The sequence below is a fragment of the Lepidochelys olivacea genome, assembly GCF_965140295.1.
Source record: "Lepidochelys olivacea isolate rLepOli2 genome assembly, chromosome: 2".
Lineage (NCBI taxonomy): Eukaryota > Metazoa > Chordata > Testudines > Cheloniidae > Lepidochelys > Lepidochelys olivacea.
Window position 1 is genome coordinate 150,881,500 of NC_140412.1, and position 12,053 is coordinate 150,893,552.

The window sequence follows — 12,053 nt, forward strand, 5'->3', positions numbered from 1 at the left end:
CAAGGAAGTTTAGGTACCTACAGGGCTAGGTGGCAGCTGAGCACAGACTTTGGGGAATCTAAATTTTGGTTGTGGGCACCATAAGTGGGCAGTTAGGCAGCTAATCCCTTTGTGGAAGTAGCTCCATATTGTCACTTGTTAGACAATAGTATTGAAGGAGACACAGAAGAGAGTTTGTGTGGTAGATGCATGGGAAGATAACTACCTGCAGAGGTAGTAAACAGTGATCACTTTATTACTTATAGAAAGATCTGAAGTAGCAGCAGGAATGACCCTGTTGTGAGTCCCTTTGCGGTCTAGAGGAGAGGTTGGTTTTTGCTCTATTTCAGGCTTTTAAATTATCTTACTGTTTATGATATTCCAGTTGACTTAAAAATAAGAATTTTTTCTTCCACTGTCTCTATTAGACAAGGTTATTCTCACTTTGTCTCATTGTCTTTTTTGTTTGTTTGTTTTGTTTTTTGTTTTAATAATCAAGAGCAACTAAAGAGCCATTAGCAAGTTGAGGAGTTTTTATGAGAATCATGAAGTATGTAACTTTCCCCCAGATCTAAAATGACATGCTGATAAAGGAGTATTACTCCTCCAAATTGTTTTTATCTGGCTGAGATTATCTGATTTCGCTTTTCTTATTCAAAACTCTAGCAAAAACCTTGTGTAGCACAGTGGGATATAGCTTAGTCATTTATAACACCTTGTATTTATGATCATAGAATATCAGGGTTGGAAGGGACCTCAGGAGGTCATCTAGTCCAACCCCCTGCTCAAAGCAGGACCAATCCCCAATTTTTGCCCCAGATCCTAAATGGCCCCCGTCAAGAATTGAATTCACAACCTTGGGTTTAGCAGGCCAATGCTCAAACCACTGAGCTATCCCACCCCCCTTTATGACAAGATTAAGGTCTGAGAATTTAGTTAGATATCATTTCTTGATAGAAGCAGCATTTCTAATTCAAAATTAGCCAGTTTTAATAGGAATGTCCTTGACACCAAGTATTTCATTTGTTTTAGAAGTATAAGGCATAAATGGTAAGATATAAAGTCTTTTTATTTTTTGCCAGACCTTCAAGATTCTTTTTCTCAATTTGATGTTTCAGGACTTTACTTGTATTGAAATAAAAATTTCAAGATATGGATTTTTTACTTGTTGGAGATATGTTTAATTTAAAAGCATTAAACTTTTATTGTTATTGAAATATCTTAAAGTAAGAATTTGTAGAATAATATAAAAACAGAATTAAATGGCATTTAGGCTGCAACTGGATCTTTTAGGCAGGGGAATGTATCTCACAAACTCAAGCTTGAAAAACCAAATATAATCTAAATGTTTGAGTTAAGCAAGGAGTTAGGAGGATGAGATTCCACTGGGAGGTTTTCTACAACAAAGGAACCTCAAAATTTAATTGAAAAATATTAGGCTGAGATAGAGAAACTAACAACTGCACATCTTACATTACACTGGGCTTGCAGTTTGCTAGAGGAGAGGCAAGGCAAGGCATGATAACTTTGGCGGAAGGATGTTCTAGCAATATTACATCACAATCTCACCCATATATAATCAAAACCTGGCCAATTAGAGTAGGTGCAAAACACATATTTGGCACATCTCTACCCGAGAGCAATGCTTTAATTGTGGAGCAGTCACACACTTACTTTCTGTGAAGGGGATGCATAAATGAAGACTCTTGGGGAACTTTACGCTGACTATGAAAAGTTTGTCTATAAAGCAAATAAATTGGCCATTACTGTGGGACCCCCTCAGCACATGAAGGAGTTAATAATACTTCCTTCCTCTCCAGTAAGCTACAGCTACAGCATGACAGTTCAGAGCAGGCTGGGTAACTGCTGCTACTCCCCTTCATCCCAGACTGGGGGTGAAAAGCACACAATCATGGTATTTTCCCATGGAGGCCTAGTATGGGGATGGTGCGTGTAATGCCTTCCTGTTCTTGCTGCAGTAGAGCAGCTGGACTATTGCACTTTTCATGGGAGTGGGTGCAAAGAACAGAGCCTGGAGGACAGGAGAATCTCTGGCAAAATTAGCAAACGCTGAGAGAGTCTGTATCGGCTCTGGGTGTGTATGTATTTGCAGAGGGTGTGAATTTGGGGTGGTGGGAATCTGTGTGGTGTGCATCTTGTGGGAGGGGATCATGTGTCTTTTATAATGGATCTGTGTCAGGAATCTGTATTGGTTGTGGCTGGAAGGAAAGAAATGTGTGTGTTTCATATATCATGGGTTGTTTTTGTTTTGAGAAGGGGGAGAATTAAATATGGGGAGCGTGCCTGCATTAACTGACGTAAAATCTGATTCATTAGCGATTATCTCTGAAAAGTCATGGAAGACGGGAGAGATTCCAGAAGACTGGAAAAGGACAAATATAGCGCCAATCTATAAAAAGGGAAATAAGGACAAACCAGGGAATTACAGACGAGTCAGCTTAACTTCTGTACCTGGAAAGATAATGGAGCAAATAATTAAGCAATCAATTTGCAAACATTTAGAAGATAATAAGGTGATAAGTAACAGTCAGCATGGATTTGTGAAGAACAAATCGTGTCAAACCAAGCTGAGACACGATACTGCACTAGATGCACCATTGATCTGAGCTACTCTGGCCTTTCTTATAAGTGCAAACTACTTCACTTAGGAAGGAAGAATTAAATGCACAACTACAAAAAGGAGGCAGTGGGGGCCAGGGGCAATGGGGGGATGAGTGGGGAGTCCTGGAAGGCAGCAGGGTCCCGGAGCTCCAAAATACAAGTTTGCACAGGGTGCCATTTTTCCTAACGCCAGCCCAGGTTAAACTTATTGAAACTAGTTAGTCTAACAGTCACACTTCATTTGGGAAAATGTAAGGAACAATTAAGTTTCTTTCTAGATCTCTCACAAGTCTAAGGCTCATTAGCCATTTGTTCTGGTGCTGGCTTTAACTCTGGTCTCTTTTACAATGGCATGTTCCTGGGTTCAGGTGCTACATTTGAGTGAGATGAATGTGTGAATTTTATAAGCATGTACACACCCAAGTGCCCTCTGAGAAATGTATTGAACCCAAGCGCTAAGTCTAGGTAGCTAAGGTGACATTTTCCTTTATCCGCTGTGTGATCTCCATCCTCAAGGCCATGCCACCTCCTAATAAGAGGAACAGCTGTGCATAGATGATTCTGCACTGTATTTAATTGAAATATACAGTCAACCAAACTTCTTTTTGATATATTTTTTAAATGTGCATCTTAGTACTAGAACAGCAGCAAAACAATCTGTTATATGAGATGACATATCTCACTTTCATGAGTTTAAAGATCATCTATGCTTAACATTTAGAATAGGTTTTTAAACTTATATTTAGATATCCTGAATATATATATATAGGTTCAAAAATGTCTTTTTTCAATACTCGTGACTCTATAATAAAAACTACTCATTTTACAGACTGAACAAAACTTAGCAAATTGGCTCCTTAGGTTCAGTTCTCCTTCAGTTGTCTTACCCAAGACACTATAAAGAACTGCCTTGTAGGCTTTAACTGTGAATAGCATGCTCTGATCTGCTCCTGCAACTTCACGATATTTGAACTTTCTGTTTCCCTGGGCACTGCAAAAACCTTTTGCTCCTGTAACTCTTGAAATAAAAAGCAGTGTTCTTTATGAATTTTTAACACGGCACACTTTCCTGCCAATGCTTTCAGGCAAGTCACATCAGTATGTGGACACTTGCATTTGAAGCTCAAAGCCTGACTGCCTCTATTTGTAAACAAGTGTGAACAACATGAGCACATTAGTGTCACTTCCCAGTAAATTCAGTGTTAAGAAATTACAAATGTATGTACTATATAACAGTTTGACAAAGCTGTATTGAAATACATTATTCATAGTAATCTTTTTCAAAACCTGACATTTTTGAAAGTTTTCCACTTTGTGCATCATAAAATTGTAATGTTGGTTGTGAAAGTGTAAACAAAAAAGCCTAATATATTTGGGCTTTTGCTTTCTAAGAATTTTGCAAAAGGGCAAAAACTGTTTATGTTTAATCTGGAAGGTTTTTCATTTTTGTCTAATTATTTTAAGTGAAGTCAAGCCTTTACTTTTCTATGGTGTCACCAGTCTGTGTGTGTGTGTGTGTGTGTGCGCGCGTGTGTGGGTGGGTATGTGCATGGTCGGGGAAAATAATATATGTCAAGACTGACTTATAAAATCAGTTCTAGGCCTTTAACCTTCAACAGAACACTGAATAAGTGAGGGGTCTATGGACGCTGACATTTATGGCAAAGCAGGAAAATAGATGTCTATTGATGGGGCTGTATCTCTGATCATAGTTCATAGCCCCCTTTCAGCAATTGAGTTAACATTACCTGCCTGATGTCAGGCACTGCAATGATCACTGCCAAGAGACAGGCTGATGGTCCCAAGCCTCCTGTGTCGATGATGGCTGTTTTGCTGATATGATCAACATAATTCAATCACTGTCAGTACTTATTTCTGCCCTGCTTCTCCATGCTACTCACTAGCCTATTGCATCTTTCTGTACTGTTTGCTTCTGAAAGATATTAGCACCGAGAGAAATAAAAGCTAATGCTCCCAAACTGTAATCTTGACAAACTTCAAATACTGCATCTTTTATTTAACTGCTAGTGAGGTACTGAAGAATATGGTGCTGCTTTTCAGAGTTTCATTAGAAATGTGGAAAGAGTTTATGGATTACTCCAAATGTGAGACAATATGTTCTTGCAGAATTATAATAAATGATCAATGACTAATATATAAAGACTACAAAAAATAAAAATAGGCAAGACACAATTCTACCCTCAGATACATGTATGGAACAGCTCTGAGGAGCCATGCATGCATATCTGAGAGTATAGTTTTGTACTAAATGAATAATTTGTTTTTACTAACTGGTTTAATTATGTTACTTTAGCCAGAGTGGCATTCCTTTCACACAGCTCATATCTTATATGAAATATCTCCTACAGATTTTATGGTATCTCACACCATATTTCAATTAAAAGTTAGTTAATATGTTGTTACTGTAATGTCATCCATTGAGAGAAACTGAAAGAGAGAATGATTTAACTAATAGATTGTTACTAATGGTTTTCATACCCATGATGCGGCTCGGTGTTTTTAAACTTCTGTTTTGATTAGATATTGTGTACAACATGTGAAATATTCACTAATGACTTTTTAACTTCTTGATTTCAATTTCCTCCAAAGATCAGGTATCAAACTCTATAAAAATAGCGGTGAAATTTATTGCTATTTCTTTAAAATACTAGGGCGGTTTACCATTTACTTGCTTTCATCATACCATAGTCGTCTCAGTTCAAGCTGTAGTTTAGAATGACAAATTTAATTTTAGTTCCAACTTTAAATGAATATTTTTAATAAATGGACCTAAACATGAACAAAAGGCTAATTAAATACAATTTAAATACTATCAAATTAGCCACTTGTAAACTTAGCCAAACTTATCAAATTAGCCACCTCTCCCACAACACCCTAAAGGCCAAACAATCCCAAATTAACACTCCCCTTATTCATAGATTAAGGCCAGATAGTTTAAGGCCATAAAGGACCATTAGATCATGTAGTATGACCTCTTGTATATCACAAGCCCTTCAATTTCACCCAGTTACCTTTGTATTGAATCTAAGAAGTGATTTGACTAAACCATAGTGTAGCCAATTAATTCATTTTATCATCCATTTATCATTGTATTATGTGATATTATGGTCAATTTATATGCTATTTCATATATAATCAATGTATAATAAATAGAGTTAAGTTGTAGGATCATAGAAGTATAGGATTGATAAGTATTTAGAAGAGATGAGAGTGTACAGGAAAAGCTTTGTTTACCGGCATGTTGGGGAAATTGGGGGTGCTGGTTAGTCAAAAATTCCGGTTAACTAAGAGTTGTTAGAGCTGTCAAGCAATTAAAAAAATTAATTGTGATTAATTGCACAATTAATAGCACTGTTAAACAATAACAGAATACCATGTATTTAAATATTTGTGGATGTTTTCTACATTTCCAAATATATTGATTTCAATTACAACACAGAATACAAAGTGTACAGTGTTCACTTTATATTAATTTTTATTACAAATATTTGCACTGTAAAAATAGTATTTTTCAATGAAATTTGAACTTGCAAATGTAGAATTATGTACAAAAATAACTGCATTCAAAATTAAAATCTTGTAAAACTTTAAAGTCTACAAGTCCACTCAGTCCAACTTCAGCCAATCGCTTGGACAAACAAGTTTGATTACAATTTTCAAGAGATAATGTTGCCCGCTTCTTGTTTACAATGTCACCTGAAAGTGAGAACAGGTGTTCGCATGGCACTGTTGTAGCCGGCATTGCAAGATATTTACACGTCAGATGCGCTAAAGATTCATATGTCCCATCATGCTTCAACCACCATTTCAGAGGACATGTGTCTATGCTGATGACGGGTTCTGCTCGATAATGATCCAAAGCAGAGCGGACCGACGCGTGCTCATTTTCATCATCTGAGTCAGATGCCACCAGCAGAAGGTTGATTTTCTTTTTTGGTGTTTCAGGTTCTGTAGTTTCTACATCTGAGTGTTGCTCTTTTAAGACTTCTGAAAGCATGCTCCACACCTCGTCCCTCTCAGATTTTACAAGGCACTTCAGATTCTTAAACCTTGGGTTGAGTGCTGTAGCTATTTTTAGAAATCTCACATTGGTACCTTCTTTGCATTTTGTCAAATTTGCAGTGAAAGTATTCTTAAAATGAACTTGTGCTGAGTCATCATCTGAGATGGCTATAACATGAAATATATGGCAGAATGCAGGTGAAACAGAACAGGAGACATACTATTCTCCCCCAAGGAGTTCAGTCACAAATTTAATTAACACATTATTTTTTTAACTAGCATGATCAGCATGGAAGCATGTCCTCTGGAATCTTGACTGAAATGAAGTGACATATGCATGTTAAACATATCTGGCACGTAAATACCTTGCAAAGCTGGCTACAAAAGTGCCATGCTAACGCCTGTTCTAACTTTCAGATGACATCGTCGATTGAGAGGTCCATCGATGTGAGTATGAATACAGTTATAATTATTACATATATTTTTATAGGATTTCTATATGCATGGGTAATTATAACTTTACCTATTGCTTTAATAAAACTTGTAATATCGATAAGACTTTGCATTTGTGATTATGCGTTACCTAGGGAGGTGGTGGAATCTCCTTCCTTAGCAGTTTTTAAGGTCAGGCTTGACAAAACCCTGGCTGGGATGATTTAGTTGGGGATTGGTCCTGCTTTGAGCAGGGGGTTGGACTAGATGACCTCCTGAGGTCCCTTCCGATCCTGATATTCTATGATTCTATTTAATGAGATGCCACTATCTATGCAACCACATAAAAGAAATACTGTTACTTCTTTTGCCATGGTTAACACATAATGTTTGATGACTTTTTAAGACTGTGAAACATAGACTTTTGCTCTCCCTAATACTGTCTGTGATTCTTGCACAGCCCCACTAGACACACACCCATATAATGATGTTTCCTCACTGATGATGACTTTTTGAGATCTATGGCTTTCTCCATATCCAACCAAATGACAAAGTATTCAGAGCTTCCTGAAATCATATGGTCAATTTTTTACCACCTACTCATAGGGTTAAATCATTAGAAATATTAAATTATGGCCAAACTCCTCTTTTTTTTAAAAAAAAGAGTGGAAATGTAGGAGAGAATTTAGAAGGGATGAAAGAAAACCATGTAATTCTGCCAGGATCTTGAGCAAGGACACTGCAGTTCATATGCAGAATAGGCCTGTTGCCTGAGCATATTTATGGCTGATGTTTGAAGGCAACAGACCCTTCTGCCATGGGAATCCATGTACTTTTCCTTGATACACTGTATACATTTCTGATAGACGTTAAAAGCTGTTTGTTATTGTGATGGGGTGTTCACCTCACACCATACTTGAAGGGGTTAATGAGGCTGAGAAGGGACCCAATTAACTTGTTAGACCACACCACAGGGGAATTAGGGTGGATGAGCAACCCATGATTGGTAATAGAGTCAAAGTGAGAAGGAACAGGCAAGGCCATTATAAAGCCAGGGGACTGCCAGCAGAAAGAGGCTGCATTGAGGAAGCCTGAAATCATCCTCAAGGCATTAGAGAGAAAAGAGGAAAGCCAGTGGGATAGGAGAAGTCCTGGGATTCTGGCCCTGAGGGAAGGGCATACCTAGAGGAGAAGAGTAGGAAGGAGTACAGAGAAATAGTAACGGGGTCTGGGAGTAAGCAGACTGTGGTTCCTGGACTGAGGGTCCCTGTGCTGGGATCCTGAGGAGTGGTTGGGCCCATATTTTGTACCAGCCACTGGGAAAGTAGCACAGTCAGGGAAGTGGAATTGGAGACTGCCTGGGACAGTCTGTCTTCAGGGACTTTAATACCCTGGAAGTGGGAAACATGCATAGAGACCTGGCTAGAGGCCAAGGCACAAAGAGGGAGCATGCTGAGTCCCAGAAAGCAAGAGAATACAAAGGGTGGGGGGGGGTGTCAAATCTGGAAAGAGCTAATTCCCAGAACAATCGCAAGGAGGTGCCCTAGTGGTGAGTGGACCCTATGACAGTTATATATTTATGGAAATTACACAATATGTAATCATATTTCAGAAAACAGCAAGGTTAAACCAAACCTTCCAGTGTATGTTTCCAATATTCTTACAGCTTTATTTAAAATTCTCAAGACTTTGAGAATCATTAGCAGGTCTTTTCCCTCTCAACACGTTTGAAAAATAAATGGTATAATACCAACTATTATCCTAATACCTTGGGATAGGAGTTTTAACTATCCAAAGAGCATTATTTATAATAAGGTAAAAATAATACAGTGCAATCTCTCATAATCAGATAGAAACATCTAACGCTTCCTAATTTATTCTTCTTCTTGATATGATTTAATTTTTATGTAGCTGAGATGACAAAAACATCTTAGCCTGAACATAGTAATCTAAGATTCCACTCCACCAAGACCCAGGAACAGAATTTGAAAGAATGTTACTTGGGATTCTACTGAAAAGGCACATTACCATGCTGCTGGGGTCTGCATGGGGCCAAGTTAGGGGCAGGCAACCTAGGTGACTGTCTTAAGGCCGGGATTGGGGGGGCTCCAGGCTTGAGGGGCTTGTTTTGTTGTTGGCGACAAAAGGGAAAATAGAATGATTGAAGTAAAATATTTCAGGTATTCCATATGTGGATTCACTAAGCTCCTAGAATGTTCTGGACCTCTGTAGAATCTCATGGAAACTTCCAGATTTTCGGAGAACTACATTTTCCTTGAACCTCCAAGAATATTTTCAGCCATGCCCTCATGGGTATATAAGGGGCGGGGCATCACCAGTCAGTCAGTGAGATATAAGAATGAAGTGAAGTGAGAGCCCAGCTGCGATATTGTGAACCATGTTTTACTGGGTAATTGTGAAAGTGCATTTGTATTTTAAGACTTGAGCAGTATAAGTAGCAACTTATAAAGGACATATAACTTATAAAGGCCTTAAGTAGGCCTGACTATTATAAAAAGCCAGTCAGCTGTGAACCAGCTAAGCAGTGAACAGTAGAGAGGCTAACAGAGGGAGTTTGCCTGGGATCTGCCTGAGAGGAGGTACGCGAAGGGCTGCATTAAGGAGGCTGTGTTGGTGAGTATCTGAGTGTCTGTTGTGGGGACAGTGTGACAGTTTGACCGTGTGTTTGATTGGTGGTTTGAAAAGTGTGAAATGGGAGTGCTTTGTTCCACGTAAGCCTTGAGTGGGCCTGACTGTTATAAAAAGTCAGCTGAGCGGCAAACAGCGGAGAGACTAACAGAGGGAGTTTGCCTGGGAGTTCGCCTGGGGAGAGTCCACTGAGGCTTACATCTTGCCAGCTTCTCTGAGTAGTTACTACAACTCCTGAGGAAGCTCGTAGAAGGAAGGTAATATGGATGGGGAGTGTTCAGCTGTTGTGACCTGCACTGGATGTGCCATGTTTGTCTTTCTTCCACAGGAAAGAAGCGACTTTGTTTGTACAAAGTGCAAGCTGGTCTCCATATTGGAAGAGAAGGTTCAAGGTCTGGAGCAACAGGTATCAACCCTGCATTTCATAGGAGAAACTGAAGATTTCCTGGACAGACGTCAGGATATGCTTCTATGGACACAACGTTCTGAAGATTCAGAACTGGCCGCACTGCGGGGACAGGAGGACGATGAAGAAATTTGACAGCATGTGACCTCCAGAAGAAGAAAGGGGAGCGTCCATGTACCAGCAACGCAGATACAAGTAAGTAACCGTTTTCATGTTCTCTCCACAGGTATTAATGCGGAGAGTGGACTAGAAGATACATCTGAGGGAACGGAACAGAAGGAGACTCCACCGATTGGAAGGCATGAGATGCCCTGTCTTAGGGTTGGGGGTTCCACGACCACCGCTCCCAAGAGAATGAGGTGGGTGGTGGTGGTCAGGGACTCTCTCCTCAGGGGGACTGAGTCATCTATCTGCCGCCCTGACCAGGAAAACCGAGAAGTCTGCTACTTGCCAGGAGCTAGGATTCACGATGTGATGGAGAGACTGCCAAGATTCATCAAGCCCTCGGATCGCTACCCCTTCCTGCTTCTCCATGTAGGCATCAATGATACTGCCAAGAATGACCTTGAGCGGATCACTGCGGACTACATGGTTCTGGGAAAAAGGATAAAGGAGTTTGAGGTGCAAGTGGTCTTCTCGTCCATTCTCCCCATGGAAGGAAAAGGCCTGGGTAGAGACCATCGAATCGTTGAAGTCAACAAATGGCTATGCAGGTGGTGTCAGAGAGAAGGCTTTGGATTCTTTGACCATGGGATGGTGTTCCAAGAAGGAGGAGTGCTAGGCAGAGACGGGCTCCAACTAATGAAGAGAGGGAAGAGCATCTTCGCAAGCAGGCTGGCTAATCTAGTGAGGAGGGCTTTAAACTAGGTTCACCGGGGGAAGGAGACCAAAGCCCTGAGGTAAGTGGGGAAGTGGGATACCGGGAGGAAGCACGAGCAGGAGCACGTGAGAGGGGAGGGCTCCTGCCTCATAATTAGAAAGAGGGACGATCAGCGAGTTATCTCAAGTGCCTATACACAAATGCACAAAGCCTGAGAAACAAGCAGGGAGAACTGGAAGTCCTGGCACAGTAAGGAATTATGATGTGATTGGAATAATAGAGACTTGGTGGGATAAGTCACATGACTGGAGTACTGTCATGGATGGATATAAACTGTTCAGGTAGGACAGGCAGGGCAGAAAAGGTGGGGGAGTTGCATTGTATGTAAGGGAACAGTATGACTGCTCAGAGCTCAAGTATGAAACTGCAGAAAAAACTGAGAGTCTCTGGATTAAGTTTAGAAATGTGAGCAACAAGGGTGATGTCATGGTGGGAGTCTGCTATAGACCACCGGACCAGGGGGATGAGGTGGACGAGGCTTTCTTCCGGCAACTCACGGAAGTTACTAGATTGCAGGCCCTGGTTCTCATGGGAGACTTCAAACACCCTAATATCTGCTGGGAGAGCAATACAGTGGTGCACAGACAATCCAGGAAGTTTTTGGAAATGTAGGGGACAATTTCCTGGTGCAAGTGCTGGAGGAACCAACTAGGGGCAGAGCTCTTCTTGACCTGCTGCTCACAAACCGGGAAGAATGAGTAGGGGAAGCAAAAGTGGATGGGAACTTGGGAGGCAGTGACCATGAGATGGTCGAGTTCAGGATCCTGACACAGGGAAGAAAGGAGAGCAGCAGAATACGGACCCTGGACTTGAGAAAAGCAGACTTTGACTCCCTCAGGGAACTGATGAGCAGGATCCCCTGGGAGAATAACATGAGGGGGAAAGGAGTCCAGGAGAGGTGGCTGTATTTTAAAGAATCCTTATTGAGGTTAAAGGGACAAACCATCCCGATGTGTAGAAAGAACAGTAAATATGGCAGGCGACCAGCTTGTCTTAACAGTGAAATCCTTGCTGATCTTAAACACAAAAAAAAAGAAGCTTACAAGAAGTGGAAGACTGGAC